The sequence below is a fragment of the Anomaloglossus baeobatrachus genome, chromosome 1, assembly GCF_048569485.1.
Source record: "Anomaloglossus baeobatrachus isolate aAnoBae1 chromosome 1, aAnoBae1.hap1, whole genome shotgun sequence".
NCBI classification, from domain to species: domain Eukaryota; kingdom Metazoa; phylum Chordata; class Amphibia; order Anura; family Aromobatidae; genus Anomaloglossus; species Anomaloglossus baeobatrachus.
The window spans coordinates 673,192,117-673,198,845 of record NC_134353.1 but is presented as its reverse complement, the minus strand read 5'-3'; positions in this window follow the sequence as shown (position 1 = coordinate 673,198,845).

Below are 6,729 nucleotides of genomic sequence, written 5' to 3'. Positions count from 1 at the left end.
TATGCTTTCGACTGTCTTAAGAAGTGCTTCTCATTGGTGCCTGTATTGATACAGCCTGAAGTATCTTAACTTTTTACAGTGGAAGTTGATGCATCAGAAGTGGGGGTGGGAGCTGTATTGTCTCAAGGTCTGTCTCTTGGTAAACTGCGTCCATGCAACAGAAAAGAAGGGAACAAATCAGCTCACCTTATAGAAGACATTCTAGTAATCGGTGTCAGGATGCACAAGATCTTGCTGCTGTTACAGCGTTTTACACAGTGGAGAAAACAAACAATCCAGCTTCCATCCATGCACCTTCTTTTCTAAGGATGTCAGCGGTGCCTGATCATAATGTGATGCTCCATATATGTAAAAGACAAAGTCAGGTCCCTGGCAGCATGAGGAAAAGATGTATAGCAGAGCATGGGAAAGATGGGTGCTGAGGGAAAGATGTATAGGAAAACATGGGAAAGCTGGGTGCTGAAGACAAGATGGATATCAGAACATAGAAAAGCTTGGTGCTCAGGGAAATCTGTATAGCAGAGCATAGGAAAGCTGGGTGCTAAGGACAAGATTATATCAGAACATAGGAATGCTGGTGTGACGCGCTGGACTAGCCAGGTAGTCACAGGTAGGCCCTTACACAAACACTAGCCCCTAATAAAGTGACAGCAGCCAACCTACAAAACCCTTGTCACCTCTCTGTGTTCAATGGTCACACAAGGGGGGCGGAGCCAGGTGGTTGACCACGCCCACCTAGGAGTCCAGAGAGCCTGAGACAGGAAACACAAAGTCAGTTTAGTTCAGTGGGAGTTTGAAGTGGAGTCAAGTTCAAGTGCAGCAGGCCTGAGGCATCAGGTCTGCAGCGACAACACTGACCGGTGCTGGGGTCATAGCCCTGGTACCGTGGCAAGGAGGCAGACTGTGGTGGCCGCCTGCAGGAGCTGGGATTACAGCCGGTGGAACCATAAGGGACCGGGACAGGGTAGTGGCCCGCAGGTACCGAACCGGGGAACCGATTGGAAACCGGAGCACCAGGAGGGGTACTCAGACCCAGTACGAGGCCCAGAAACCACTGGACCGAGTTGAATCTACTGATTTGAGGACTGGACTTTAGGTCCTTTCCCACCCAAGACCCACCTGAAGACAACAGCCTAACCATAGGGATAGAAAGCCACCGCCCAGGCATTGAGATCCCACGGGCCAGCGTCTGCGGGCAAACGGGCTTTACCGACACACACAAGGCTGGGGAGCGGACTACCGTTGCTCAAGCATAGGAGTCATCATTTTCTACCAAAAGTGAGGTGCAGGAGAAAGGCGGAAACCACCAACCTGAAAATGGGGAAAAGTGCAGCCGGCTGCGGGCACCGTCCACCATCTTGTTTGGTTTACCAGAGACTCCAGTGTGTCTGTGATAGTGAGTACAACAGTGCCCTCGGGCCGCGCACCGCGCCTCACCGCACCGACACGCCAGCACGCATCCATCCTTCTGCCTCAGCACCTCCCTCGGGCCTCCGGAACCATCACCCCCTACCCACGGAGGGGTCAACACCAAGCTGTGCAACACCGTCCCCGGGAGCCTAGTCAATGGCAGCGGTGGTGTCTATCCATTCACCACAACCCGTGGGTGGCGTCACGAACTTAATCACCAAACCACCGCGGCCTCGGCCGTGGACCTCCCCACCGAACACTACCCATCACATAGCGCCAGCAACATCCCCTTCAGAGCGATGTGACCCCCCTGGGTCCGGGAGGAGCTCAAGCCACCCACCAGAAACAAGCCTGGATCCAAGCGGCTCGGCTGCGGCCGAGCGCGGGGCGGTACACTGGGTGCTGATAGAGAGAGGTATATTGAAGCATAGGAAAGCTGGGTGCTGACTGATGTTGCAGGAAAGATGTATAGCAGAACATGGAAAAGCAGGGTGCTGAGGGAAAGATGATATCAGAACATAGAATATATGAATGTTGAGTACTGATAGAGAGAGGTATATTGAAGCATGACAAAGCTGGGTGCTGAGGGAAAGATGTATAGCAGAGCATCGAAAAGCCAGGTGCTGAGGGAAGAATGTATAGCAGAGCACTGGAAGTTTGGCTGCGGAAGGAAAGATGAATAACAGGACATGAGAAAGCTGAGGGTTGCAGGAAAGATGTATAGCATAGCATGGGTAAGGCTAAGTTCACATTTCCGTTGATTTGTATCAGTCACATGCGTCGCTTGACGCATGTGACTGATGCGCTGTTCAACGCTGTACAACGGATGACAAAGAACAGAATTCTTTGTCGGATTCTGTTGTGTGCGGGGGGCGGAGTTCTGGGGCAGAGCCGAGCGGGGGGCGGGGCCAGGCGCTGAGGATGTCAGTGGAAGTGCTGCGGTCTGCATGGCTGGGGACAGGTGAGTGTATCTGTGAGTGAGTGAGTGTGTGTATGTGCATGTATGTATGTATGTATGTATGTATGTATGTGTGTGCACATGCAAAGTGCGGGAGGGGGCAGAGCCGAGCGGGGGGCGGGGCCAGGCGCTGAGGATGTCAGTAGAAGTGCTGCGGTCTGCATGGCTGGGGACAGGTGAGTGTATGTGTGAGTGTGTGTATGTGCATGTATGTATGTATGTATGTATGTGTGTGTGTGCACATGCAAAGTGCGGGAGGGGGCGGAGCCGAGCAGGGGGCGGGGCCAGACGAGGGTGTCAGTGCTTGTCTGCATGGCTGGGGACAGGTGTGTGTGTGTGTGTGTGTGTGTGTACATACATGTGCGGAGTGCGGGAGGGGGCGGGGCCGAGCGGGGAAGTGTCGGCCTCCCTGCACACGTAACCAGCCTAAATATCGGGTAACAGCAAAGCACCCGATGTTTACCTTGGTTACCCGATATTTACCTTGGTTACGGGCCTACACCGCTTAGCGCTGGCTCCTTGCACCGTAACCAGGGTAAATATCGGGTAACCAACCAAAGCTGGTGACGTGTGCAGGGAGCCAGAGAGCATGCGCAGCGAAATCCGACGGATCTCGCTGCTCAAAAAACGTTACATGCTGCATTCCTCCCGCCCGGCGGTCAGTCGTTCCACGACTGATCAGTCGGGCGGAGGGTGCAACGCAGCATCATCAGTCACAATCCGCTGCTCATACAAGTCTATGGGAGCAGCGGAATCCGCTAAACGGATTCCGCTGTTTACAAGAGCAGCGGATTGTGACTGATAGATTTTAGCGGAAATGTGAACTTAGCCTAAGCTGAATGCTGAGAGAAAGAGCCGAGTGTCAGTATAATTATCTGATACCCCAAGAGGGGGACAGAAGGAGGGCCCAGATCCAAACTTTGGATCGGAGACCATCAAACTATAGTTACACCACTGTATACAGGGATATCTTAGGACCATAGCAAGGACAGCCTGCATTGAGCAGGGGCACCATCTTGCGCTTATTATTAGGCTGTCAACCTTCGCGGTCAGGTAGGGCAGATCTCTAGGGGTTTTCTAGGGCTAGTTTTTAACGGAAACTTCTACATTATATTGTATGCTGTATCAATTCCTAATCCATGTAAAACCCTCTTTAATACCCTCTCCAATTTTTATTGGGACGTTCTGTTCATGCATACCATTTTTAATGCATATCAAATAAATTTTGACATATTATTTTTTTTTTTATTTGGATAGTACTATTTTGAATTCCTACACAATCTAATTTTAGTTAATGAATTTTTAGTATCTACATACTCGTACTGACTTGGCAAATCATATTGCCAAGTCAGTTTTACCATATAGGGAACATGGTAAATAAATACATCAAAAAACAATTGTGGAATTGCACTTTCTTGCAATTTTATCGCACTTGGATTTTTTCCCCCCATTTTCCAGTACAATATATGATAAAATTAATGGTTTAATTCAAAAGTACAACTTGTCCCACCAAAACAAGCCCTTATATGGCTACATTGATGGAAAAATAAAAACGTTATGGCTCTTGAAAGAAGGGGACGAAAAAAAAGCGCGAAAACGGAAAATGGCCATGGCGGGGTGGGGTTAATACAATAAAGTCTTGTTTAAGTGCCACAAAGAAATGAAACAATTTTTAAAAGTACCTAAGTACACGAAATTCACCAAATCACTTTCACATGTTAAATTTAGTGATTTGCTACTTACTTTTATTATAAAATTCACAACTGTCAGAATTAATTAACCAAATTTTTATGTGGATTTGACGGTAACATATTTTATTTCTCTATTACAAGCAATTTATAGAAACATAAGGAAAACTTTACTGCACTTATTTATTTGGATTTATTTCTGAGCCATTGTCAAAGATTGGATGATCCCCTATGAATGTTAGGCTCCATAACCTAGCCTTTCACAAATATTTACTGTGCTATGTGGATCATTCCTATATACATACAATTACATTGTGACTCATGTTTATCTCCGTAATAAAAGAAACACTTCTGTTACCTGGTTATAAATTGAGATGTGAAACAATGCCCGAATGTTTAGTCAACATAACCATATTCAGAGGGAAAGCTTCTGTGCCCCAGTGACAAATATGTACCCGGACTAGTGCAACGTCACATATACCATCGCCTGTGGTCTAAATGCTCCATGTAGCACCCTTTTATTATTGGCCTTTTTCTTGTGATATATTCACATAATAGTACAAGAAGAAATAAAAGTGTAGAAATTAGGTCACCGTATTCATACTTAGTGTTTATCGGATTGATATACGGCGAATCAAGTTCAAGTCAAATTTCCTGAAATTCACAGGTCCCTATATATTTAAATCGGATGCAATTCGATATGCGCATATTAGGCAAACAAAAATAAACATCTCAATTTCACGCATTGTTGAACAGTCACGGAGCGGACTCATGATGACAGGTGTGCCCAGGCGGGCTTCCCCATAATGCTCTACAGCTATCACATCACATGGGCTAGACTCTACAGCAACAACCAATCGTGGAAGACCATCACAGGCAGTATAGAAGATGAGGGCCAGGCCAAGCAGCGCCATTGTATGCATTTATACTGTAGGGATAGAGGTAAGAGCGTACATATCACTCCACATAGGAACAGAAAAGGCACTGGTGTTAAAGAACACTTAGAAACTTCACTAGGGAGGGAGCGATGAGGCAGGTAACAACACAGGACCAGTGTCCAAAGTTGCCAGATGATGCAGCATTTCATAGAATACATGTATAGGTGTCACAGAACAACTCATCTGATTCTCCTTAAGTTGTATATCACCTGTCTCTGTAGATCCACGTGGAGGGCTCTGTTCACTCTGAGTGAACAGAGCCCTCCACGTGGATCTACAGAGATCACATGCGGCCATTATAAACCATCTGGTCTTAGGGCTTATTTAGACAACAGTTCCGTTTGTCCTGTTCAGTTCCTGTTTTTTCTGGACCTACTGACAAGACCATCTTTTCAATATCTTTTGTGTAGGATCGGATGGCACACGGAAGCACTTCCGTGTGCCATCAGTTCCTACAAAAAACACATCGGATGCCGTATGTCCATTCCGTTATTATGGAACATGTCATATTTTGTTCCGTAATTGCAGACCGTGACTCAATACAAGTCAATGAGTCTGCAAAATCCCCGGAAGCCAAACGGAAGCACTTCCATGTGCCCCTGCAGACTGTGTCCCACTCCCGTACATGCCTTGCAGCTGCTCGCACTGCAGTGTGTCAGCGTATGCCCACACAGCAGTACGAGCAGCTGCGGGGATCACAAGTGCTGACATCAGGAGATTAGCAAAGTTCATTACTTGTGGTGATGAAGTCCACTGCACTTCTAATGTCAGCACTCGTCACTGACTTCCATGCCCGCCGCGTTCTCACATCAAGTTCCGCGAGCGGCCCGAGACTGTGACTAGCGGTGATGTTATGCGCAGCTCGCGAAACGTTGCTTGTTGACGTGGCGGACAATGGAAGTCAGTGGCGAGCACTGATGTCAGGAGTGCAATGGAGTTCATCACCACAGGTAATGATCTGAGCTAACCTCTTGACGGCAGCACTGGACATCCGTTGCAATGACCTGGCCTGACCTATTGCTGTTCGCACAGGTCACGGTACTGCTCTCCCAGCCAATGAGGAAGATTCTGTTCCTTCCTCATTGACTGGGACAGTGAGTATGGTATGGATCATCATGGGATTACACCAGCCCGGGATTTGATTTTAACTAAAAATTTGTTTGTCTATTTTTGTTGTTATTACTGACTGGGTTAGTGATGTCGGGTATCTGATAGACGCCGTGACATCAATAACGCCAGGGCTTGATTCCAGGTGACATGACCCAGCTGATATCAACCCCATATATTACAGATGGGGCGAAGCACAAGGATTGGTGAATCTAATGGATGTGCCACTTCTGGGGCAGCTGTGGCTTGCTATTTTTAGGTTGGGAAGTGTCCAATAACCATGGACCTCTCTAGTCTGAGAAGACCAGACCACAGCTGTCTGCTTTAGGTTGGCTGGTGATCGAATTTGGGGGGGGGCACACATTTTTGCTTTAAATTATTTATTTAATTTAAAATAATAGCATGGGTGCCCTCTGTTTTGGATTACCAGCCAAGGTGAAGCTGCAAGCTGTGGTCTGCAGGCTGCAGCCATCTGCTTTACCAAACTGGCTACAAAAAATAGGGGGACCGATATGTTTTTTTTCTTTTTTGGCTAAGTACAAGGCGAAACACCCTTTTGTGCCACATGAAAGACACTAAAGGGTGCAAAATTACAAAATGCAGGGGAGTGGAACATTATATATGTCTT